At 43.5% G+C, this 26,918-nt stretch overlaps 1 protein-coding gene and 1 long non-coding RNA gene across 2 annotated transcripts in view; one reads left to right on the top strand and one right to left on the bottom strand.

Annotated features, from left to right (window-relative positions):
* The window catches only part of KCTD1 (potassium channel tetramerization domain containing 1), a 188,391-nt gene that overhangs the window by 16,091 nt on the left and 145,382 nt on the right, over window positions 1–26,918 (top strand). The gene's annotated exons all lie outside the window — the stretch shown is intronic.
* LOC109493372 lies at window positions 193–19,690 on the bottom strand. Its single transcript, XR_002147588.3, has 5 exons — window positions 19,278–19,690; window positions 16,225–16,281; window positions 14,372–14,550; window positions 13,495–13,600; window positions 193–478 (listed from the first exon to the last, which is right to left on the bottom strand). It is a non-coding gene; the product is annotated as an uncharacterized LOC109493372 (long non-coding RNA).

The raw sequence follows: 26,918 nt of genomic DNA, 5'->3' as shown, positions 1-26,918 counted from the left end.
CTATAATAACCATAACATCCTTCTATGACCATTAAAACTGCCCTTTTCTTTGGAAATTACAGAATGCTACATCCTTGCTGAAGAATGGTCGGGAGCCTCCACCGGGCACAGGCCACAACCCAAACGCCTGTGCTGGCCTAGGGGGCCATGCACCCCCCACCCTCACCTCCCACTGCCCCACTTAGGCCCCAGACTGCCGCCTCTCCAGACTTCTTTGCCCCCATACCCTATGTCCCTGCCATCATCTTCTCTTTTCATTGTGTCTTTTCTTGCCAGGCACTCTCGTCTCCTCTGACTTGAACTACCCCCAACTAAACCCCCGTTCACAGTTGGAGGCAGAGTTCAGATCTCCACTTCCCCGGGGGTGTTCATTGCTCCAGAGTCTGTGGGCCGGGTGGCAGGCCTGTTGGCGTCTCCAGATATTTGTAGAATCCTCAGATGTTGGAAGACAGGTGCAGGGATGTGGAGGCAGAGGAGGCTGAGAAAAGAGAGGGAGGAAATTGTGAGGCTATTCTGTGCAGGGCTCTAAACGCAAGACTCATCAAGGGGGAATTTTTGAAGATTTTGGGTTTTTTTTTTTTTGAGTAGAAGGACGGCATGATAAAAGTCACATTTTAGGAATAGAAGTTGGCAACAGTATGCAAAATGGATAGTGTGGGAGGCCAGAAAGTTGGTCAAGAGGAGGTTGGCAGGAGTTAGGCAAGAAAAGATGAGGTTTGCTCCAAGGTGGACTGGCCACCAGGGCTGTCACAGCTCTTGGGCCTGGTCTCCCGCCCTGCCGAGCATTTCCTTGTGTGGTCCCACTGACCCCCTCCAGACTTATGGCAGTTACCTTTACACATGGGACTGAGTCACATGGCTGACTGCTGAGTAGTAGAGACAGGGGTCAAGCCTAGATACATCTCACCCCAAAGCAAAGGCCACCAACTGACCTTCCCTAAGCAGCTCACAAAACATCGGGCCTTCAGCATAGAAACACTGAGCAGGAGGAAGAAAACAGGAGGGTGTGGTCAGCCCTGGAATATTCTTGAAAGTCTTCAAGTTACCAGAAACACTGTGGTGAGCGAGACACAAAATGGATAAAGAGGAAAAAGAAGGTGTTCAAGTGTCAAGGAAATTATGAAGGTTAGGAATAGAGTGAGCTCCGAAAGGGAAGCTTCCGGATGAGTGAAAGGAGCTTCTATTTTACACAGCAGTTTTGGGACTTCATGACTTGCAGGGGTGATATAGGCTGAACATGGAAAATGGGTGGAAAGGGTTTGGACGTATTCCTGGATGGCTCACTTGTAACCGATTTTTCAAAACAAACTACATATAAGTGGGAGAGGTTCCCTAACTTAAAAAAAATATTTTTATTTACTTATTTTAAGAGAGAGAGAGAGAGAGTGCACAAGCAGGGGAAGGACAGAGAAGGAGAGAGAACCCAAGCAGGCTCTGCATCATCAGTGCTGAGCCCGACGTGGGGCTTGACCCACAAACCAAGAGATCATGACCTGAGCTGAAATCAAGAGTTGGACACTTAACCAGGTGCCCCTCCCCCAACTTTTTGAGGTGACACCAGGGAGCACAGGCCCACGCTCTGAAGCTGTCGTCAATAAGACAGTTTAAGATAAAAAAGATGCCAATGACCACAGTGTACCCGGTACCAGGCACTGTCCTAGCATCATCTCAGTCAGTTCTCACGGCAGTCATTTGAGGAAGGAATTATTACCTCCACCCTTCAGAGGAGGAAACTGAGGCACAGAGAGCTGAGGTGTCTTCCACAGGGTCACAGCTACTATACTAGCAATGCTGGGATTCCAGCCCACATCAGTAGACTCCGAAGTCAACACGCTTTCCATGATAGACACTGCTTCCCAAGTGCTTCCAAAGACCACTGAACTCACACAGAGGAGACTTCCTAATACTTTTGTGCTCTGGAATCTTCTCCAAAGGCATAAAAGAGGCCTCATGTCATGGAAGCTGCAAGACCCCCTCTCTCTGCTGAGAGGGCACGGAGCCTCTTAGTCACGGCCCAACTTCCCTCTGGTTCTAGTTCTTGAAATCTGCAGTGGGGAGGGTGGCCACACTGGGTGGGCTGACCCCATAATAGAAGACTTAACACATTTTGCTTCCCTGCCCACATGCCGCCTCCTCCTCACAGCTAACCTCAGCACCACCCCCAGCAATCTGGATAGTCCCCGTGCCATTTGAGAGAACATTCTTAGTTGTTCGCAGCCTCTGGTGTTCACATAAAGCCAAAGTTAATGCTCTGGAGTGTTTCCATCATCCTGTGACAAATCTGGACTGGGTATCAGTATCGGTCCAAAGGACATAGCGTCAGGAGGAGGCAGCAGGGAAAGAGCAAAATATGGAAGATGCGTGAGATTTACAAGTACCATGCAGAAAAAAAAAAAAAAAATTAAAAGACCATTTAAGCAATTTGAAAAGCAGGAGCAGTGTTCAAAATGTCAGCAATGCATGGAACACGGATGATGGGGCTGGAGTCATCCAAGGTGCCCTTGGGGTTGGCAGAGTGGCCAAGGGAGTGCATGGGTTAGAGCGTGTTCATGGGAGTCTGGGGCTCTGCGTCCCCATTCACCTGCTGCAGAGTCACGGGCGACTTGCTTAACCTCCGTGAGCCTCTGTTTCCTGTTCTTTCTAAGGAGGGTGATAATCTTTCAAAAAAGTCAATAATGGCCCCAGCAGCTGCCCGCTAGGCTGTGATGGGTCCAATCCTTGGATGTGAGGGGCCCCCGGCAAATATTTTTCATGGGGGCCCCCCTATATGAACAATTTGAGTGGAATCTACAAAACAGCCTCAGAAACGAAGGGTTGAAGGGGGCTGGGGGGTGGGGGAAATAGGGAGGTTGGTAAAAGGGGAAAACTTTTAGCTCTAAGATGAATAGGGTCTGAAGATATAAGGTATAATATGGTGACTATAGTCGATACAATACAGTGTGTAACTGACATTTGCTAAGACAGTAGAACTTAAATGTTCTCACTAAATAAAAAAAAAGGTGCATATGTCAGGTGATGGATGTGTTCACTAGCTAGGTGGGGGTGGGGGGAGGTGGAGATCCTTTTACAATGTAGACGTATCTCAAAGCATCACAACGTACACTTTAAATGTCTCACAGTTGTGTCAGTTATACCTCAATGGAGCTAAAAAGAACTTTTAAATAAAAATGTGCATTAGAAAATAAATAAAACACTAAATGTAAAAAAACAAAAGCAAAAATCAGTTTCAGTCGCTCTAGATCGGCGTGCCAGCACCCTTCTGGAAGCTTGGTCCCACACAGTTGTACAAAAGAAACCCTGTATTGGCTGGTGGGAACAAGCCGCTTGCCAGGCGGCCCTCCGGGAACAGGTGCCCGGACACAGGCCGGCAGATGACCACATGGGCCCGGGAGTCGTCTCGAGCTCCTCGGGGCATCAGAGCAACCCCGCGGTCAGGGTAGAGATTCAGAGTGCTCTGAGGCAGGGGAAACAGGACCTGGAGCCCACATGAGTTCCAGCCCAGGCTCAGGGTGCCCCTGCACGGTGGCACAGACAGCCCTGGCCAGTCTCGGACACTGGGGAAGCGCTTAGAAAATTCCAGTCATGCTGCTCCAATGTGAGAGGCCCTCAGAGGCACAGAGCCTGGATCTGGGGCCCGGGTCGCCCAGGTCTAGCTGGCTGCAGTGCTCCTAAGGGAACATAAACATCACTCACAGGATTAAAACAATAATCAGAAAAGGTCACTCCATACTTGTGTTGGAACAAACCAGCCACAAGGCCACTTGTGACTAGGGATGACCCAAGACAGACAGAAAGACACTCAGCAACCACAGACATAATTAACGTGCCCCTCTTCTGGCTAATTTGTGTGACCACTACTTCTCTATGATGGAGCTTTATCTACTTTAACCCGTCATCCTCCTGGACCGAAAAATGAAGGAAGGAAGGAAGGAAGGAAGGAAGGAAGGAAGGAAGGAAGGAAGGAAGGAAGGAAGGAAGAAAGAAAAGAGAGGAGAGGAGAGGAGAGGAGAGGAGAGGAGAGGAGAGGAGAGGAAAGAAAAAAAGTACCAAGATGTCCAGTCATCACATTGCCCTTGTGCCTAGACGGCTCCCAGCCCCTACCCCTCCTGAGTTTCCCCCAGCACAAGCCCAAATCCTATAATAAACTCTTCCAACTCCCTCATGTGGTCCCTTGCTATGTGTTCTCTTGCAGCAAGGTAAATAAATCTAACTCTGTGTGACTAGAGGGTGTTCCTGGTGGTCTTTGATGGGCAGCAACCCATCTGACAGGGCTATTGTAGAACCTTACACAGACGCTGGAGTCCAGAGCCCTATCATTATTTTGGTGCTTCTCAGTCTTTCTGTCCTGCTCCCTACTACTCGAAAGCAAGTGAAGTCTGTGGACCAGTAACATGGGCACGACCATGGGCTTGTTTGAAATGCAGACTCTTGGGGCGCCTAGGTGGCTCAGTTGGTTAAGTGACATACTCTGCATTTCCTCTTAGGTCATGATCTCACAGTTGTGAGATCGAGCCCACATAGGGGTCCATGCTGAGCGTGGAGCATGCTTGGGATTCTCTCTCTCCCTCTCTCTCTCTGTGACTCCCCTGCTCACACACACTCTCTCTCTTTCTCAAAATAAATAAACATAAAAAAGAGGGGAGACTCCTGGGTGGCTCAGTTGGTTAAGTGTCTGACTTCAGCTCAGGTCATGGTCTCACTGTTCATGAGTTCAAGTCCCGCGTTGGGGTCTGTGCTGACAGCTCAGAACCTGGAGCCTGTTTCAGATTCTGTGTCTCCCTCTCTCTCTATCCCTCCCCTGCTCACGCTCTGTCTCTCTCTCTCTCTCTCTCTCTCTCTCTCTCTCTCTCTCTTTCTCAAAATAAATAAACATTTAAAAAATCTAAAAAAAAAATCTTTTTTGATATTTTTGTTCAAATGTCAGGGGGTGGGGGTTTGCATTCGTATCATTTTTGTTTCCAAATATTATTTATCTGGCTCTCTGAGTTTTTCAGCACTTCCTTAAATTTTTGACCCAGGGCAAGTTTCTCACTCATCAGGCTGCTAAACTCTCAGAAGGCCTTTAGCAAACATGTGGGTGTGGCTTGTGGAGTTAGATTGCCTGGTTCAGATCCGTGGTCTGCCACTTCCTCACTGTGTTCGTTGGGGCAAGTTGGTTAAGCTTTCCAGCTTTAGTTTCTTCTTTGTACGATAGAGGTGGCTTTTAAAGTTCCATTCTGTGCAAGTAAAGGAAGACCGATATGCAGTCCAAATGCATAGCTGGGAGGTCTGGTTTAACCCAAGGATCAAATTCAAATTATCAACAAGATGGGCAGCGTTTTCCTGGAGTAATCCTCTATAAATGTAAATTTATTTATTTATTTGTTTGTTTGTTTGTTTATTTTTATGTTTATGTTTTAGCGCACGAGAGAGTGCACACGTGCAAGTAGGAGAGGGACAGAGAGGGGGAGAGAGAGAATCTTGAGCAGCCTGCACTCTCAGTGCGGAGCCAACTGGAGCTCAATCCCATGACCCTGGGATCATGACCTGAGCCAAAAACAAGAGTTGGACACTCAACCAACTGAGCCATCCAGGCGCCCCTATAAATATAAATGTTTTTATTAAATTTTTTAAATTGTTTATTTTGAGAGAGAGAGAGAGAGACAGCATGAGCAGGGGAGGGGCAGAGAGAGAGGGAGAAAGAGAATCCCAAACAGGTTCCATGATGTCAGCACAGAGCCCAACTGGGGGCTCAAACTCACAAACCGGGAGATCATGACCTAAGCCAAAATCAACAGTCGGACACTTAACTGACTGAGCCACCCGGGAGCCCCTAAATAGAAGTTTTAAGTGCACACATGTAATCATATCGTATACACTGTTGTTTTAGGTCACTCTTTTCTTTCCTTCCATTCCCTACCCTTGTGATCCATATTAACGTACCTAATATTATGTTTCCAAATTTTCCTCCATGTCCTTATAATGAGTTGCAGACACAATATACACACGCGTATGCGTTTACGCACATTTGGGTTTGGGGCTGGGGGCATTGCTTCACAAACACAGGATTATATTAATGCTTTTCTGCACTCATGTATAAACAGTGTCTTGAAAAAATCCCTCCAAGCCACTTGGTGTACCTCTCTTTTTTTCTTTTTTCACTGACAGTACCCTAGTCCTTGGTGTGGCCTACAATCACCCATCCTGTATTAATGAGGATTCATTTATTTTCTAATCTTTGCCTTTCTGGATATTGCTATAAGTAGACATCCTGAGGCATACATTCTAATACTGGAGCTTAGTTTTCCCTCTGCTAAAGTTGGCATAAATGGAAACATCCAGTTTGGACTCTTTTGTGTCCGGATGATTCTGTCAGCACAATGTTTTTGAAGTTAAACCATGCTGTTGCATGTGAAATATGTTCCTTTTTACATCTGAGTAGTATTCCATTGTCTGCACATGCCACAGTTTGCCTATCTATTCTTCTGAGTATGTATATTTTAAATTTTAATGGCTAATGCTAGATTTCTTTCCTCAAATGCTATAAAATTCACATATCCACCAATGGCATATGTTGTAGTTGTTTTTTTTTTTCAACCTTTATTTATTTTTGGGACAGAGAGAGACAGAGCATGAACAGGGGAGGGGCAGAGAGAGAGGGAGACACAGAATCGGAAGCAGGCTCCAGGCTCTGAGCCATCAGCCCAGAGCCTGACGCGGGGCTCGAACTCATGGACCGCGAGATCGTGGCCTGGCTGAAGTCGGACGCTTAACCGACTGCACCACCCAGGCGCCCCTGTTGTAGTTGTTTTTAATTTTGACTGACCTGCTGATCGTGACATGACATCTCGTTATTACTTAATTTGCATTTCCCCACCTATGGTAAATTCAAGCATCTTTTTTTACACTTGTTGGCTCCCTGGATTTGTGTTTCTATAAATTGCCTTTTCATATTCTTTGATCATTTCTGTTGAGCTGACAATTTATAAAATTTCTTTCTATTTATATAAGTTCCTTTATTCTTATATAATTAATTGCCATATGGTATAAATACTTAAATACTTGCCGCTCCAAATATTGTATCCCAAATCTGTCATTTGTATTTTGATTTTGTTTATATATCTTTTACCATATACATTTTTAATGTGGTCAGATATATCTTTTCTTTTAGAGTCTTTGTGTTTTCCAATCTTCTTAAGATTTCCTTGTCCATAGATTGTACACAAAGTCTCCTAGATATTGCTGCAATATTTTGCCCTGTTTTATTGTTTACCATTACAAGTGTACTCTCTGGGGGAATGTATTTTTGTATATGGTGTAAAAGAGGAGTTTTATTTTATTTTATTTCAGATGGATACCCTGTTATACTGGTCTCATTTTTAAAACAATTTATTATTTCCCCACTAAATTGCACTACCACATTTGATATATAATGTATATTAAATGACCATATATAAGACTACTTCTGGATTCTCTTTTCTTTTCCACTGATCCATTTCTCATTCTCACACTAGTAAGATATTTATTTCATAATGGTCTTATAGTATATTCTGATGCAATGGTAAGACAACCTGTTCCTGTTCTTTTTTTATTCTTTTCTTGGTTATTCTTGAGTATTTATTTTTCCTTGTGAACTTTAAGATAATTTTATCTAGCCTCCATATCCCCCAACAAAAAAAGCCTGCAACTGTAACTGCAATAACATTATCCTTATATATTTAGGGGGAGAATTAATAGTGTCGTGATATTCCGCTTTCTCACCAAGGATGCGACATGTCTTTCCGTTGGTCTGACTTTGTTTTGTGGCCCTTAGTAAGATCAGTTTTATTCATAGAGATGCATTTTTTTTTATTTTACAAGTTTTTATTTATTTTTTTTTCAATATATGAAATTTATTGTCAAATTGGTTTCCATACAACACCCAGTGCTCATCCCAAAAGGTGCCCTCCTCAATACCCATCGCCCACCCTCCCCTCCCTCCCACCCCCCGAGATGCATTTTTATTATTAGCTGTATTCTCTGATATTTTTGCTCACTATTTTATACATAGAATATTTTTCTTTTCCATTTCTATGTGATTATTTTTAGAGTAAATAAAAGCTAACAATTTATGTATTATATCCTGATTCTTAAATTTTCTTATTAATTATAATGCTTAAAAAAACCACTAGGATCGCTTGAATTTTATATCATGGGCAAAAATGCACAGTATTTATTTCTCTTTTCAAGTGTTTATTTTAGTTACTCATTTTCTTTTTTTATTACATTTACTAGATCTCCCAAGACAAAGTCAAACTGTAATGGTCATAATAGGCTTTTCCGTCTAGATCTTGATTTTTAATGAAATGGTTGTATTTATTTTATTTTATTTTTTTTAATTTGAGAGAGAGAGCAAGTGGGGAGAGGGGCAGAGGGAGAGAGAGAGACTCCCAAGCTAGTTCCACACTAGGGCAGAGCTGGATCAGCGGTGGAGCCAGGTGCCCCTAAATAGAATGGCTTAATTGCTGTTATGAGGACAATTAGTGGAGGGTTTTGGGAAATATTTTTATTATATTTAAGTGCTTTCCTTATAGTCATCTTTTAGTTAGAGTTTACTTAGGAATGTCTACTGTATTGCATGTCTTTTAAGCATCTATTGATGAAATCTTATCAATTTTCACTCCTTAATTTGCTTAAGTCCTGATATGTTAAACAATTTCCTGATATAAAAATACTTTTACATTCCCGGGGCGCCTGGGTGGCTCAGTCGGTTAAGCGTCCGACTTCAGCTCAGGTCACGATCTCGTGGTCCCGTGAGTTCGAGCCCCACGTCGGGCTCTGGGCTGACAGCTCATAGCCTGGAGCCTGCTTCTGATTCTGTGTCTCCCTCTCTCTCTGCCCCTCCCTTGTTCATGCTCTGTCTCTCTCTGTCTCAAAAATAAATAAATAAATGTTTAAAAAAAATTTTTTTTTAAATGTAAAAATACTTTTACATTCCTGAATAAACTCTAATTGGTTTATTGATATGGTGTTTGGCTGAATTCTAATTAGAATTTTTGTATCTATATTTATAAGTAAAATGCAGCTTTTCACAAAGGAGATTTTCATAAATTTCTGCAGAAGAATTATATCGTCTGACACCTACCTAGAATATTACCACAATCAATCTTTTTTTTTTTTAATGTTTATTTGTTTTTGAGAGAGAGAGGAAAAAAAAAGAGCATGAGCAGGGGAGCGGCAGAGAGAGACAGAGACATGGAATTCAAAGCAAGCTCCGGGCTCTGAGCAACCCGGGCTCGAACTCATGAACCGTGAGATCATGCCCTCCGTGGAAGTCGGACGCTTAAGTGACTGAGCCACCCAGGAGCCCCCGACAGTCAATCTTATTAGAAAGTATTTATACGTATTGGGATGACATCAAGATCAAAGTAGCAGATACGAGTTTTCCAAAATTCTAACATTTTCCTGTGAAAGCTTTAACTGTATCATTGGCAACAAATACTGCCAGTTGCTTGCCTGGGAGATATAGGCTAGTTACCTAAGTATCAATAACCAGAATTTGTCTGTCGATTGTTCTTTCAAGTAAAAATAGCGTTCCACGAAAACGGGAGAAGTGCATCTCGGAAACTCAGTCACACAGACGCTTTTCCTTGAGACAACCTTCATACTTCGGTATGCAGCCCAAGTGCTTTCTGCACACTTTGCAGCTAGCCCCGCAGAATACCAAAGAGACATGCACTCAAGGGCCGAGGTTTCATAAAACTGATGATTTTTCCTGCTTCACGAAGGGCAGTCTTAAGTGAACAGACACTTTTTAAAACTGAGTAAAACTGTGACCGCTGGGACTCCTTGGTGTCAGTGGCTTTATTATCAGTAAGGCACCAACAGTTTTACCCACCATTGCGTTTACACCATTCATGCAAATATCAACACAGTGAAAAAAGCAGGTAATAGCTCAGTATCATTTTGAATACAGGTTTGGCCTCACAGAACTCCTGAAAGGGTCTCAGAGACCCTCAGGGTCCTGTGGAACATGCTTTAGAAACCACTGCTCTGGCCAGATTGAGCTCCATTTCTGTTTTTTGTCTTTTTGTTTTTTTTGTTTTTAATTTTTTTAACATTTATTTATTTTTGAGACAGAGAGAGAGCATGAACAGGGGAGGGTCAGAGAAAGAGGGAGACACAGAATCTGAAACAGGCTCTAGGCTCTGAGCTGTCAGCACAGAGCCCGACGTGGGGCTCGAACTCACGGACCGTGAGATCATGACCTGAGCCGAAGTCGGACGCTTAAGCGACTGAGCCACCCAGGCGTCCCTTCATTTCTGTTTTTTGAGAGAGCCAAACTCTTTCCCACCTCAGGGACTTTGCACGTACTGGTCCCTCTGACTGGAATGCTGATCCCACGCTTGACCTGGTCAACTTTCTTCCTCAACCTTCAGTTTCCAGTTCAAATGACTCTTTCACAAGGAAGCTAATCCTGGCCTACTGCTCAGTTAAGCTCAGTCCCCAGGTGCGGTGCTTTCAGTAAACCTTGGTGTTTCGAGGATAGCTCTTATTACAATTTTAATTTACATGTTACTCAGGTGTTTATCCATCAAGGTCTGCTCTCCCAGGAGTGTAAGCTTCTCGATCCTGCGCACCTTTTCTGTTTCAGTGTCCCTCTCACCCAGCACAGTGCACTCAATCACTATTATTGAATAAATGCATGGGGGAATGATCTGGTTTGCCTATGACTGGTTGGCTCACGTGGTAAGCTCGAAGGGCTGAAGCCAAGGTCACGGGTTGGACATACCGCACTCCTTGCCTGTTGTCTACTCCAACCATCAGATTTTCCTTCCCAAAGCAGTACTGCAGGTGAACTGGGATGAAGGGCGTGGATGAATAAAGGCAAATCCAATCCTGTTCATAGGAAAGGCATTCAGAGCTTCCTCCCGAATAATTTCTTGTGGATTTGTTGTCCTCTGCAAAGCCAGAAAGACAACTACAGCACTTCCCCGTCATCGGAGACCTACTTAAACTTCCTGAGACTGTGAAATCTTTCTTATTTGTTCATTTACTGAAAATCCCCTGGTCCCCCAGCAAATACACACGCCTTGCAGAACCTTGAAAAGTCATCGGAAACTATCCAGCAGTTATGAGCCATAGTTTAAAAACCTCTGAACTAACAAAATTATCATTCCGTCCCAGATTTAAACTGAATTGTGGTGATTATAGCGTATACTCTGCAGTTCTGGTTGAGAGGGCAATTTAATTAGAAGCCTCTATCTTGAGGCTAACTCCACCCCATACCCCCTCCCCCCAAAAATAATTCTTTAGGATGAAATTTCTAATGCTGTCTCTCAGCCTGAAGGTATGTTTTCTTGTAGAAAGTTGAGTAAGATTCCATTTAGGCTATTTTTAAAACTCAAGAGAAAGGGCAAAAGGGGGGATTTCACCACTTCAGAAATCATTCAGATACTTTTTTACTATTTTTTTCCCCAAATGCAAACTGCTTCCTTTAGAACTTTCAAGTTGTCCTTTTTAATGCCTTTGACATGTTTGAAGAAATTTGGTAGAGCTGTAATGAAGTCGTTGACAAAGTGTGTATTGCTCAGATGAAGATTTTTTTCCCTCTCTTTAAAAGAAACTTGCATGGAAATGCTACCTGTGGAATGATGATCAAAATCAAAGCTATGAATAAAAGTGTGTGGGGGGGTGTACCTATAATAGGCGGATAACATCTTACCAATGAAAAGTCATTGGTTAATCACATGGTATTTGCTGAAAATGACCTTAGAAATCATTTGGCCTGAGTCTTGTTTTACAGGGGAGAAAACTGGGGCCCAAGGAGGTACAAAAATGTTGTAGTCGCGATGAAAGACAAATGAATAATCCTGAAACACGTGCCCTTTTGCACATGTTTAATTAAACATGTTTAGTTAAAACATGTTTCACACCAATAATTAGCAAAAGTAAAATCGACAGCCACTGGACCGTTCTAGAGGGAAAGGAGGGCCCCCAGCCTGGGAGGGTTAATTCCCACCATCTTGGCAGATCACATGCTAAGGGTGGGGGTGGGGGCCAAGAGCATCATCGTGGCAGCAAGTTGATCCGTGGGGAGCGCTTCTCTGTCTTCTTTCAATCCAGTACAGGAAAAGAGTTCTGCCAACAAGTTCCCGGGCCCAGAGAGAGGACCGAGGGGCTGTCTCCTTTATGGGTGCCTGGGTCCAGTCGTAGCTTCATCAAAAACAGCCAAGAATTTGGGGGCCTAAATCACATATGTACTAACAGTCCATCATTCTTTTCAAATCGCATCACTAAAAAGCAGTCATATGCATAAAATTCAAACACGGCATTCCAGCCTGAATTCAAATAAATGTCAAACTGCATAGTGGTTTTTTAAAAATAATTTGCTGCGCTCAACTAACGTAAGGGATGGTCAGGTGGCAAAGGTACATTTCACCACAAAGGAGCATTTCCTTAGAAGGCCCAGGTTCCACAAAGGGAACGGTTTGGAACCATGACCAATGCATTTGGATAGTTAGTGGTAGGGTTGGCTTATAGTGCAATTAAAGAGGATATTATAATATGAGTCACACCACACGTAATTGCCGAAGTTTGACATTCCTGACCCCCCACCCCCAAAATTACAGCTCCATGTAGTTCCATCTCATATTTCAAATGCACCTTGGTAGGGAGGCGGTGAATCTAGAAGCATGGTGTGTATTTTCACAATAATTAACCTGACTAGCATTGAGTTTTTGTGACAGACACCTCAAAACCTACGACGCTAGAATCAAAGACTAGAATCAAATTAAGGAAAGTCAGGAAAATCCTAAGGAAAAAATCAGAGAGCCATAAAACACAGTACACTGCAGCTACTTTCCAAGTTCCGGTTTCCAAGCGCAAAGGATGACAGAACATCCTTAGCTCAATCAAGGAAAGTTCTAGAAGCGAGTGGAGCATAAGACAGGCCTTGAAATCTTCAAAAGATTTATAGAAAGAAGGAGAGGTGATTAAGGAAAGAGGAAGAAGCATCACTATGTCCCACTCTGTACCTTTGCTTGGCCACAGGGCTTCCTGACCGTTTCTGGAACCCTGCAACTTTTTTTTTCCCTGCTACAGGGCTTTCCCACTGGCTGTTCCCTTTGGAACAGTTCTTCCCCCTCATCTACCCAGGGCTAGTTCCTGTTTCTCAGTAAATATTAAATGTCATTTCTTCAGAGAAGCCTTTCCTGACTGCTCAATCTAAAACAGCCTTCCCTCTGGTTAACCTTTCTCTATCATTTTCTTTTCTTCGTAGAACTTACCAATATGTAAAATTATTTTTTTATTTCTTGTGATTTTTTTTTGGTATTTTTGGGGGGAGGGTTTTGGTATTTTTTTGGAGGGGCCCTCCAAGCCCCATCCTAGGTTAACCTCTTGAGAGCAAGGCTTTGCTGGAACAGTGCCTGGTGTATAATAGGCTTAGGCTGTTAGGATGCTCTTGACTGCAAGCAACAGAAAGCCCTAATTCAACTAGCCTAAGCAATAAAGGGGTTTTACTGGCTCACGTACCTGTAAAGTCCAGTGTCCCGTGTCATCAAGGAAAGATCTAGTGTCTTCTTTAGTTCCAGGCTTCACATGCATGCATACATCATCCAGGAGAGGCAACATTTCTGTCCTAGGATTCAAGAATCCAAAAGTCTGATTGGCCTGGTTTGGGTCATTCTGCATGCTCTCCCCAAAACAATGATGGTAGCAGGAATGGGGATGTGCTAGGCCAGAGGGACTATGTGAAGAAGTGGAGACCATCAGGAAATGCTGGATCCCGTCAGGAAGGGGAAATGGGGAGACGAAAGCACCCATACTTCACCACCGAAATGTGCAGGCATGAAGACACCTGGAACCGAGAGGGGGCTTCTCATAGGGTGGAGGAGCAGTGTCATTGGGCAGTAGGCAGAATGGCTAAAATGGGGCTGATGTTGGAGATCTTAAAGGAAGAGGAGAGCAATCATCATTCAATAGGCAGCAAGAAGCCAGTGAAGATTTTGAGTAGTGGCATAACAGCATGAAGTAGTGTTGAGGAAGATAGGTCGGCTGCAGTTCGCAGACGTAGTGAGAAAAATGTGGGGAGCGGGGAGGCCAATGAAGAGTTTGTCTAGGCACTGGGGAAAGGCCCAGGTCAGACATTAGATATGAAAGAATGTCAGAGATAGAAAAGGTGTGCAAAGCAAAGATGAGCCAGAGGTAGGGGCTGATTGGATATAGATGATGAAAAAGGAATGAATGAAAGATGGTCTGCCATGTCCCTTCTTTCAACTCCCTATGCTCCTCAGGCACGCCCAGGAGCCCACCTATCCCGGCATCTTCCCCCCCGCCCCTCTCTGCACCTCTCACCCTCTCTTTCACTGCAGAACTCACCACCAATTATAATGGCCTATGCATTTGTTACCTCCTCGTTGCCTTCTCCACCAGAACTTGGCTCTGAGATCAATGGCCGGCAAGGGTCTGGGTCCAGGTCTGGATTCAAAGGAAATGTAGTGAGTGAGCCATTCGTAGGCAAAGATGCTGGGAAAGAGAGATGGTTTCTGGGGAGAAGATAGTGCCTTTGATGTGGGGCAAGTTGGGTCTCTGGAAGACATCCAAGTGAAAATGTAAAGAATTTAGAGGTTTAGAGATCTCAGTCCAGTGTTTTCCCAAAGTGAAGCCCATTTTCCCTGGCCTGGAACCTCTTACCTCTGCCTCTTCTCCTCCTTTCACTTGTCAAGACTTGGTTCCTCTGCCTGCCTCACCCTCTTTCTTCTTAGAAATCTCAATAGGGATTTTAAATAGCTTGCAACCCATAGTTTTATTAGATTGAGAAATGTTGGCCCTAATAAGTCCCTTTTATTTTACAAATTAAATATATATAATATAATGTAATATAATATAATATAATATATATGGACTATATATTCTATATATTCTATATATTATATATATATATGTATATATAGTATATTCCAGAGATCTAAGTGACTTACTCAAAGTCACACATCTAGGAAGAGAGAAAACCTGAACTAGAATCCATGCTTTTGTTTTAAAAAACTGCTGTTCCTTAGCTCATATTCAGTACAGAAGTGTAGGTTAAGCTCTGGGAATGGGTTGCCTGAAATCCTGAATTTCTTAATTCCTTTCTGGAACCAATTCTTCTACAAAGAGGCCACAGAAAGTACACAAGGACCCTCAAATGCATATTTTGTTCCTTTTTAACAGGGACTAAAATGTGCTGTGGGGAATACATGACGGCACCATTACAGAAAGATTTGGCTTTTTCAGTGCCTTTTAATAAGAGAAAGTGTGCTCACAAACCTACTCTGCATTAACAGTTATTATTTTTTTTTAAAAAACATTACCAAAGATCAAAATAGCCAGCAGGTTGGCGTTCACAGCAGCTCTGGCCTGCCCCCTTGTGCACAATTCATATTAGTGCATTTTTTTCAGGGCAACTCCGGGCAGGGGTGAAGGTCAGACTCTTCTTCACTTTCACCTTCCTTCCTCTCCCCCCACATCATTCCTCCTTCTCCCCTTCCTCCACTCACAGCCCAAATGACAGAATCAGCTCAGGGCGAGCTTGGAATTTTGTGTGACCGTGAAATCCACCTCCCCTCCCCTCCCCCCAGTGTTGAGCCATTCAGTAAACAAGTGGTTTGCGGAGCAAGTAGAAAGCACTGAATCCAGGGTTAAGGGCATAGGTAGCCCCTGACTTCACAGAGCTTCCAATCTAACAGGGAAAGCACACAGTGATGAGTAATCCCTGGCCTGAAAGAGCAATTATCAGCAATTACCAAACTAGTAAATAGCACCCCCATATTAAAGGGAAAAAAAGAAATGAGTTCATAAACACCGCTTTGTGAAGAATTCTCTTTTCAGTTAGGTGATGGGCATCATTTCAGGTGTTTGAGGATTAGTGCTATCCAGTAAATGAAGTCTCTCTCTTTTTTTAAACATCACTTTTTAAAATTTTTTAATGTTTATTTTACTTTAGAGAGAGAGAGAGGGACAGAGAGTGAGTGGGGGAAGGGCAAAGACAGAGGGAGACACAGAAACCAAAGCAGGCTCCAGGCTCTGAACTGTCAGCACAGAGCCCGACGTGGGGCTTGAACCCTCAAACCACGAGATCATGACCTGAGCCAAAGTCAGACACTCAGCCAACTGAGCCACCCAGGCATCCCTACCTTCATCTCTTAATAGTGCTATCAAATGTTTAGTTTTAGTATCTGTCGTGTCAGATTAACATGTTATAGTTTTCCCCCTGAAACTTACCTTCAGCAAATGCAGGCTCCAGGGTGACTTTGGTGAGCCCAGCTCACTGGAGAACAGCTGAGGATGAAAAGAGCATGCTCAGTGAATACTTGCCACCTGCCATTGGGTGGCTTTTAGCCACAATAATTAATTCAGCCATCAGCTTCGTCATTGCACAAAATCTTAGTGCCTACACCGTGCCAGACATTGTGCTAGGGTCTGAGCATGAGGGGAAAACAGAACGAAAAACCAAATAAGAACCAACAAAAAACCCAGTCTCCCCTCAGAGAGCTCAGAGCTCTGTGAGAAAGGGACAGAAGCAAACAGATAATCACAATCTTGTGGGGTTTGCTTTTGAGGACCACTTTATGACAAGGGCAGCATATACAATATACCACTGAGAGAAGGAGGCATGATACGTAAGACGATTTTGGCTACAGATAACAGAAATGCAGCTAAAAATGACTTAAATGCAAAGGCCACTGTTACCTCACAGAACAAGAAGTCCAGAGGTGCACTCTGGGGCCAGTGGATTTGGCGGCTCATCCAGATGGATGCGTGTTTCCGTGCTCCGTGCTACCATTTGCAGTCTGGCAGTGTCTTCCCTTATGATAGAGAGTGCCATGGCCGGTGAGGAAGGGGCATTTCCTCTCAAGCTTCTATTTTACGAATCCCCACCCACCCTCAGACATCTTCTTTGGTTCCATTGTCCAGGACTGGGTCCCATGCCCAGGCCCTAGGGCAATTACTGCCCAGCAACACAAGACCTAGACAGTTGGTTCCAGCCAGACTCCCTCAAGTACATGGGTTTGAGAGGCGCGAACACAACCAGGTTCTAAGAGCAGTGGAAATTGAGAGGTATGGCTGTTCTTAGACAACCTGTAGGCTCAACCACAGAATATCTGTGTCACCCCCACCAAAATGTTAGCAGCAGGAAGGAATATTATGGAAATTGGTCGTTTTCTTCTTTTTGTTTTTGTTTTTCCAAATTCCCAAAAGTGAGTATGTAGTCTTTTTATAATCAGAAGTAAAGAAACAAGCAGTACTTTGGGACATTTGTTAGGGAAACACCCTACTGGGAAGAATGGAGTAGGAACACAAGTAGCAGCTGACGTAGTTCCTGCCCAAAATGAGCTTAGCATCTCCTCAGGACACACTAAACCATTTGTAAACAAGTATAAGGTTCTGCATCCAGTTCCAATGTGTGGGTTTAGAAGAGTTTCTCACACCAACAAGCAGCTCTAAGACACCAGCTGGACGTCCAACAATTCAACCTACTTCTCACACTGTCTCCCTGGAGATGGTGTCAGATCCCACAGGTTAAGGGATCGGTTCTACAAGGGTGCCCCTTCCTTCAGATACCGGTCGCAAGCCTAGGTGGCCCATTGACTATAGGTTGCAGGTTCCCATGACCTCCTCTTCAGGTTCAATCAATTTGCTAGAGCATCTCACAGAACTCAGAAGGACATTTTACTTACTAGATCCCTGACGTATTATAAAAGGGTATAACTCAGGAACCGCCAGATGGAAGGTGCAGAGGGCAAGGTATGTGGAAAGGAGTGCGGAGCTCCTACACCCTTGGGGTGCACCACTGTCTCAGCACCTCTACACCTTCACCAACTTGGAAGCTTCCCAAACCATGTCGTGTGCTTTTTGATTTTTATGAAGGCTTCATTATGTGGGCCTAAATGACTAAATCATTGACTGCTGACAATAGATTCAGCATCCAGCCTCTTTTCCCTCCCTTAGAAGGTGGGGGGGGGGGTGAAGACTGAAAGTTCCAACCCTCTAATCACATGGCGTGGTTGGTCATCCTTAGGTGAGGTCCCAAAGTCATCTCGTCAACATAACAAAAGACACCTTTATTGGGCTCATATGAAATTCCAAGACTTTTAGGAGCTCTATGCCAGAAATGGGGACAAAGACCAAACGTATATTATAAGTCACGCCAACACAACAAAGAAACCATATATTCACAACATATCTGGACTACATTTTTTGTCCTGGTACTGCAAATTAGATACCAGAACAGTATCAATTATGCTGAGTCTGCCAAATAGACAGTAATTTTGTGAGAATTCAAGGAGAGCAAAGGATGAATAGAGCTCCCATCTATAGCCAAGAAGAAATAGACACTGACTTTTCAAGGACTGTCAAATGCTAGTCTTCCTATTCTTAAAGAAACCCTGAAAAGGGCAGCATCCGAACAAAAATGCGGTTCTTCTATGTGTAACTTGCCAAATGTCAATAGAATGCAGCTCCTTCGGTTCTAAATCATAACAACCCTGACTTGGAAAACAGTTGAAACATTTGAAAGGGAGCACCGACTGGATTTGCCCCACATCAAGTCCTGTATAGGACTAGAAATAAAATGGGCCACCAGGTCGGGCTTGGAACGCTTTCTTGCCTTAAGGTCCTTCCGCATTCACATTTATCTTCATCAGAGAATCTGAGTGTCTGAGAAAGAGGAAGACCAACGCATTGTTTATTCCGATAACCTGTTTCCTTGAGCTCTTGACCTATGGTTCTCTAAAGGTGGAGTTAGAGGTGGTAGGTGGAGTGCACCCAGTCTCTGGAACGTGAGCTCCAGTCCACTTGGCATGCTTCCTTGAAACCATACGGGCACCAGATTCTATCCTAGGAAAACACTGCCAAGGTGAGTTGTTTCATCTCCCCGATCCATTCATTTGGCCTCTTTGGAGGAACAGATTTCCCACGGTATCTGGACGTTTGCTTTAAGCCATTTCACTCTCACTACTGTAGAAAGACCCACACTAGTACCTGAGTTTGCCACCAGAAAGAAATACGAATAGGATTTTTGCTTTTGTGAAATGGTAAGCGCATCTGCTTTAGATCATTTCGGCTTGCCAGTGCTTTCGTAGGAACGCTCTACTTTCAGATAGTGGGGGAACCTGTATACCTTCTTCGAACCCCATGAAAATCTTTTACGCTTGTGTAACACCTGGGTAATTTCCAAGGGCATTCCCACCTACTCTGCACAACCACTTGTAAGGCAGTTGTCCCACTTTTTGTACAAATGAGAAAAAAAATAAGATTTAGAAAGATGAAACTACCTGTTGAAGGTCACATGGCTTTGAGTGGCAGAGTCCATTTTTCTTAACCTCAGTCTTCTTATTCATGCAAGTTACTCATCAACACAGTCTTGATACTCAGGCATAGGAAGTACCAGGCAACAAAGAAGCACTAGGTATTTATACTGTGTTGAGAAGGGTTAGATTTCAGAAGTTCTCATGGACTTTCGGTCTTTCTTTCTTTCTTTCTTTCTTTCTTTCTTTCTTTCTTTCTTTCTCTTTTCCCCTTTCTCCTTCCCTCCTTATCTATCTGTCTCTCATTGCTTAAAAAGTGCACAGCTGCAGTGTTTGGAATAAAAACAAATACATTAAACTAAGTTCTGTCTTCCACCCACACCCTCTATTGCCTTATCCATTTTTGGTTCAATTATAACCAACATATGGGAGACATGGACACCACATTCAAAATGCCAAAACTACTTTCTACCACATAGGAGACTGTGGCATAGTTTGAGAAATTAAATGCATTAAAATTATATTGTTGGCCACTTAAAATACCTCTCATCATTTATAAAACATTATCCCCTTTGGTCTCTCATAGTTTTAGCTCAGTAAGTATCCAATGGAAGAGAAGACTTACTTGCTTATCCTGATTTTCCCATATCCAATTTCAAAAGTGAAATTGTCAGTGTCCCTGCTCATTGAGAGACCTTCCTCCCCAAACAAAGCAAGAGAGAGAAGTGTGTTGAGAAGCTTCAGCGATGATATGCATCTTTGTCTGGGCAGTTGACAGCATAAATTCCTCTTGGTTGACATCACCAGCTCTGTGGATTATTGCAATGCTTGGTCCTTGACCCTGAATATCACAATACTCAAGACATAACCTATATTTCCAGCTGTGTTTTCGAATGGGCTCAGCCTGGAGAAATGACCTTGAAAGATTCTCTTGGAACGGCCCATTTGTTTAAAACGCATGGCCCCCCTCTCGAAGGTGTTAAGTGAGCAGAGAAAGATGAATTCAGCAGTTCCTATTCTCTTCCCCTTCCTTTACTCCACCAAATCAAGGGCAGGCAGAGGCCGCTTAGCTGTCTAATAATGACAGGGACAAATTTTCCTTGTTCCCCACGTTGGTGGAACACAAAGAATTGAATTTATATGTAAACTCGACTGGACTGGATTGAGGACCCTATTCCCTGTGAAACAGCCTTCCGACCAGGCAATCTCTGTGCCATCATTGGGAGAATGGATAACAGAACATGTGGAGTTCTAGGTTGCACTAGAAGTAATAGATTCCATGCAACATAATATAACGGATGCAATTGAAGAAATAGTACAAAGTAAAAAATAAAAATAAATAATAGGCATATGAAACAACAGTCCACATGTGACAAGAACATGTACAACAAACAAGAAAGGGGCCTGTGAGTGATGGGGCATGAGGGGTGAGAAGGGGGTAAAAGGCACTCAATCAATTTATTAATCTCTCCATCGAGAGAGAGAACCAGGCACAGACCCAGGATGATGAGCCATGAACTGAGGACCATAGCACCAGAGGTCCAGCTAGGAAAAGAGGGGGAAGAAAAAAAAAACTTTTAAGAAAATACTGGCTCCCAAGACAATTAAAAGCAGTAATGATCTCAATTCCTCCTTCAACGGGCAAGTGCTGCAATGTTTTCCTTAGCGTCCAGGTGGTATCCTTGGAATTTCCTTTTGTTTCCATCCAACAAAACCCTTCCATTTTGAAGTAAGTAAATAAGTGTCCGTGATCCAATCACAGCGGGATAGGAGACTGGATCGCACTTTTTCAGCGTTGGTGGGGACAGGGTACTGCAACCGGAAGAGGCCACCCAAAGCAGATCATCCCTGGACAGCTCCTGTTCCAGCTTTAAAGGCCGAGGTGACCTTCCATTCTACTTACAATAGATCCTCATTCGAACAGTAAAATGCCCAAGACTTATTTCTTAAATTCTTTTACTCTTCTCTCTCCTCTTCCACCAAGAGTCCCCTCCCCCAAACCCCCGAGTCAACTGGCAGAGTGCCCACATCGATGGCATGGTTCCTAGTAGCCCTGATATTACCCACTTTTGCCACAGAGGTGAGAGGGGGAGGAAGAGATCTGAGCAAACCAGGTTTGAGCCACTGACACAGCGCTTCCTTCTGACGGAGGCTCAGTTTCCCACCTATAAAGTGGCGGGATTGGTTTGAGCTGGACGGGGTTGGGTTAGGATGTTGTTTACAAAGCTTCAGTAGTCTGTAAGATTTCCAGCAGTCCGTAAGATTTCCTGCTCAGGTGGGGAGAATCTAATGACTTATGTCCCACTTTACTGTTCTATCCTTCTTGTATTGGTCACGTGAAATTCACTTGGCACGTGTGATCACATCCAGAAGCTTCCTTGAGAAAATGCTGGGTTCATTTTTATACAGGACTATAAATGAAGATCCCATGTAAGGTAAGTTTATTATTTAAAAAAAAAAAAAAAAAAAAAAAGTAGGGGAGCCTGGCTGGCTTAGTTGGAGGAGCGGACGACTCTTGATCTTGGGGTCATGAGTTGGGGCCCCGCGTTGGGTGTCGAGATTACTTAAATAAATAAACAAATCTTTTTTTTTTTTTAACGTTCATTTATTTTTGAGACAGAGAGAGACACAGCATGAATGGGGGAGGGGCAGAGAGAGAGGGAGACACAGAATCGGAAGCAAGCTCCAGGCTCTGAGCCGTCAGCCCAGAGCCCGACGCGGGGCTCGAACTCGCGGACCGCGAGATCGTGACCTGAGCTGAAGTCGGACGCTTAACCGACTGAGCCACGCAGGCGCCCCTAAATAAACAAATCTTTAAAAACAAATAAATAAGTAGAGTAAATGAATCAGCGAGCAAATTGTCAGTGAAAGCTCTAAATTACGTTACAGTGGTGCCATACTTTAATGGTGTATAACTGCTAAGAGAAAAGGTGAAAGTACCTATATTTAGGGCAATAGAATAAGTATAGTCACCACATTAATGAATTCAGTGGTATGTTAATAGACATCCCGGTTTCTCTGGGTAGGAGCTGGACTAGGTTGTGAAATACTGTCTTACATAACTCCTTTAAAATAAATTCTTAAAACTTGCTGGCTTTCCAGGATCAGACCCAAAAACCGCCATTCTCCCCTCGTCTCCTGCTACCTCTTTACAAACCCAGCCACACAGGTTTCCTCTCAGGTCCAAAACGGGCTCTGAGCCTTCAGGCTGGGCTCCCCAGCCCTCCCCTCTGTGCCCATCAAACTTCTGGGGTAAGGGTCATCTCAAAATTCATGCTGCCTCTCATGCACTCAAAATACATGATTTAGGGGTGCCTGGGTGGCTCAGTCAGTTAAGCCTCCAACTTCGGCTCAGGTCATGGTCTCGAGGTCTGTGAGTTCGAGCCCCGCGTTGGGCTCTGTGCTGACAGCTCAGAGCCTGGAGCCTGCTTCGGGTTCTGCGTCTCCCTCTCTGTCCCTCCCCCATTTGCGCTCTGTCTGTCTCTCAAAAATAAATAAAGAGTAAAAAAAATTTTTTTTAAGACATGATTTAATCCATTCTTCTGCTTTGTAGTATAGCCCTGGATTCTTGTACATGTCTTCCTGTATGAAGGAAGAAAGATGAAGTCCTTGAACAAGGAGGGATTAGGGTGATTTACCTCACAGTCCCTCCAGGCCCTTTGCACAGAGTAGGAAATCAGCAAATACTTGTTCAGTCATCCAATAATGAACACACTATGTGCCGGGCACCATTTGAGATGCTGAGAATACAGCCAAAAGGGTTTCTATTCTCTTGACATATATATTCTACTCCAGGGATATTCAGTAAATAAATGCATGTGTTAAATAAACCTCTATCTGTGGATGTATATGTAGATATTTTTTGACTGTCAGCTGGTGAGTAATAAATGACACGAAGAAACTAAAGCAGGGGGGAGTAAAAAGAATGTCACATGAAGTGGGAGGAGCGGCCGCAGTGCTCTTTTAGATAGGGTATCAAGGGAAGCCTCTCTCAGAAGGTGACCTTTAAGCATGGTTTGAATGAAGTGAGAGAGTGAGACTTGTAGGCATCTGAGAGAATAACACACCAGAAGGAACCATGTGTGCAAAGGCCCTGAGGTAGGGGACATGCTAAGTCATTGTTGGATAAAAGTATTAAATTATGCTGTTGGTACATTCTGCCAGCAGTTTGGTCCTGTGAAAGTGCTTTTTCTCTCTTTGTTCAAAGCAGGACAAAAGTTCCTGCTTGCCTTGTAAATGATATATTAAAGCCATGAATCTATGGTTATACAACTCAGACAGCTTGTACTCGGAAAATCTTAGACCAGGGCTTCTTGTATATCCTTTAGGGCTCAGTGGGCACCTCGCTTTAGGAGTACAATAAAAAACTGAGTCGATTTCCATCTCCAGAATGAAACCAAAACTTGTGATTCTCTGTTATTCCTTTCATGCCCCTCTCAGGGGGAGAAGCCCGGGTACCAAATAGCGTTAAATCTCTCTCTGAGGAAAGCTAAGAGACCAACACAAATGACAGGGAGGAAATCCAGATGAGCAGTGACAGGCTGTTCATTTTACTTCGCAGTCTGGGTGGTTTTGGGCCCCAGAGTTTCTTCCACAGCTCTGTGCCGTAATGTCTGTGGTTGTGAATTTTAAAAGGAAGTAGTAGAATGGCACTTCTTTGAAAACAAGATAGGAACAAAAATAGTTTAGTTTCGGGCTATTTTTCACACACTAAAAATATCAAGTTGGATAAGAAATTTCACATCCATTGATTTTTCATCATGAGTCAAGCCTCAGTATGCTGAGTCCGAGGAACCAAAAATATGCTGGTTAGCTCAGATATGCATTGCACTCCGACTGCGTGCAGGTCACTAGCCCAGGCCTTGTGGTTTAGTACAAAGGGGGATTAGACATGGCCTCTGATCTCAAGGTTGACAATCCCATTGGCGGGCCAACACATGACCGACTGCAAGAATATTGAACAGTGATAGTGGACCCCACGCAATTAAGAATCAAATGAATGAGGACTTCTGCTTCCAGCCAAGAAGGAGTAACAGGGACCAGATTTCCCCTTACACCTGAAACAACAGCAGAAATCAAAGACACTGGTTTGGTTTTTTTTGTTTTTTGTTTTTTGTTTTTAATTTTTTTTTTCAACGTTTATTTATTTTTGGGACAGAGAGAGACAGAGCATGAACGGGGGAGGGGCAGAGAGAGAGGGAGACACAGAATCGGAAACAGGCTCCAGGCTCTGAGCCATCAGCCCAGAGCCTGACGCGGGGCTCGAACTCACGGACTGCGAGATCGTGACCTGGCTGAAGTCGGACGCTTAACCGACTGCGCCACCCAGGCGCCCCAAAGACACTGGTTTTTAAGACACTGGCTCTCAGACAGCAAAAGACTATGATCCCTAAAGGATGAGAAACTGACTCGGTGAGCCCTAGGATTTCCAGCCTACTGCCGTGAGAGAATTTCTAGACGATAGCACCCTTAGAGTGACTTTGAAGACAGCAACAGAACCTACCCTAAATGAAACACACAGGAAAATTGACTTTAAAATGCAAAGATCAGGGCCACCTGGGTAGCTCAGTTGGTTAAGCATCTGACTCTTGATTTCAGCTCAGGTCATGATCTCAGGGTTCCTGGGACAGAACCCCGCGTTGGGCTCTGCACTGACAGCCTGGAGCCTACTTGGGATTCTCTCTCTTCCTCCCCTGCTCATGTGCCCACTGTCTCTCTCAAAATAAATAAATAAACTTTTAAAAAACTATGCCAAGGGCTTCGGTAAGATGCGCGGCAACTCCCAGCAGCCTAACCTACCTGTAATGAAGGTACCCAAAGAAGAGAGAGAGCCAGAGGATTCAAAAATATTTGGAGGGGGGCACCTGGGTGGCGCAGTCGGTTAAGCGTCCCACTTCAGCCAGGTCATGATCTCGCGGTCCGTGAGTTCGAGCCCCGCATCAGGCTCTGGGCTGATGGCTCAGAGCCTGGAGCCTGTTTCCGATTCTGTGTCTCCCTCTCTCTCTGCCCCTCCCCCGTTCATGCTCTGTCTCTCTCTGTCCCAAAAATAAATAAAAACGTTGGAAAAAAAAATTCAAAAATATTTGGAGAAATAATGACCCAAAACTTTCCAAACCCAATGAACGCCAAGAACCTACAGATCCAACTAGATCAATGAACCCCAAACACAAGAAACATGAACAAAACTACATCAAAACACGTCCCAATCAAACTGCTCAAAATCAGTTCTAAAATCTAAAAAGCAGAGAAAAAGAATGTTAATTACAGAAAAACAGACAGAAAGATGACATAGATTTCTTGTCAGAGGGTCCAGAGGTCAACCCAAATATGTATGTATAAATAATAGTTGACAAAAATACAAAGGTAATTCAGTGGAAAAAAGTCTTCTCAACATCAGGGCTACAAAACTCTACATTCATCTGCAAAAAATGAACTTTGAGCCATACCTCACACTGTATACAAAAAGTTACTGAAAATGGACTATCCACCTAAACTGGAAACCCAAAACTGTAAAACAGCTCAAAAACAACAGGAGAAAATCATTGTGACCTTGGAGCAGACAAAGATTTCTTCAATACAACACCAAAACTACAATCCATAAAAGAACAAATTGATAAATTGAACTTGAAAAAAAATTTTAATTCCAGTCTTCAAAATAATAGTTGAGATTTTTAAAACTACCCATAGACTGAAAGATCATATTTGTGAAGCATATGTCTGATAAAGGACTGGTATTCACAATGTATATAGAGCTCTCAAAACTCAATATTAGGGACACAAACACACCCCCTCAAGTGGGCGAAAGAGCTCAACAAATACTTCACCAAACAAGATAGTCACATGACAAATAAGCACAGGAAAAGATACTCCATGTCATGCATCATTAGGGAAAATGCAAATGACAACCACAATCAGATACCACCATATACCTATATTATAATGATTGATGAAAATAAAAAAGATTGACCACACTGAGTATTGGGAAGCGGGTGGAGGAACCGGTACTCCTACAATGCTGGTGGTGCAGCCACTTTGGAAAACGGTTTGGCAATTTCTTAAAAAGTTAAGCATATGCCTACTGTATGATCCAGCCATCTCATCCCTAGGTAACCACCAAAGAAAAAGCAAAGCATGCATCCATACAAAGACTTGCACATGAATGTTCATAGCAGCTTTATTGACTAAAACCTCAGACTGTGGGATGCCTGGGTGGCTCAGCTGGTGAAACACCTGACTCTTGGTTTTGGCTCAGGTCATGATCTCATGGTTCGTGAGTTCGAGCCCCACATCAGGCTCTGCACTGACAGCACGGAGCCCATTTGAGATTCTCTCTTGCTTTCTCTTTCTCTGCCCCTTCCCCACCCTCTTTCAAAATAAATAAATAAACTTAAAAAAAAATTCTCCAACTGAAAATAACCCAAATGGCCATCAATAGGTGAATAGATGAGCAGATTTTGGTATTTCTATACAATGGAATGCTACTCAGAAAAAAAAAGAACAAATGATACAACAAAAAGATGAATTTCACAATAATTAAGCTGACTGAAAGAATCCAGACCCAAAAAGAGTACACAGTATGATTCCATTTATACAAATTTCTAGAAAATGCAAATCAACTTACAGTGACAGAAAACAGATCTGGGGGTTGGGAGATGAGATTACACAGGA

Source organism: Felis catus, chromosome D3, assembly GCF_018350175.1.
Source record: "Felis catus isolate Fca126 chromosome D3, F.catus_Fca126_mat1.0, whole genome shotgun sequence".
Lineage (NCBI taxonomy): Eukaryota > Metazoa > Chordata > Mammalia > Carnivora > Felidae > Felis > Felis catus.
Note: the sequence above shows the minus strand (reverse complement) of the source record. Positions and strands in the feature narration are given on the sequence as shown.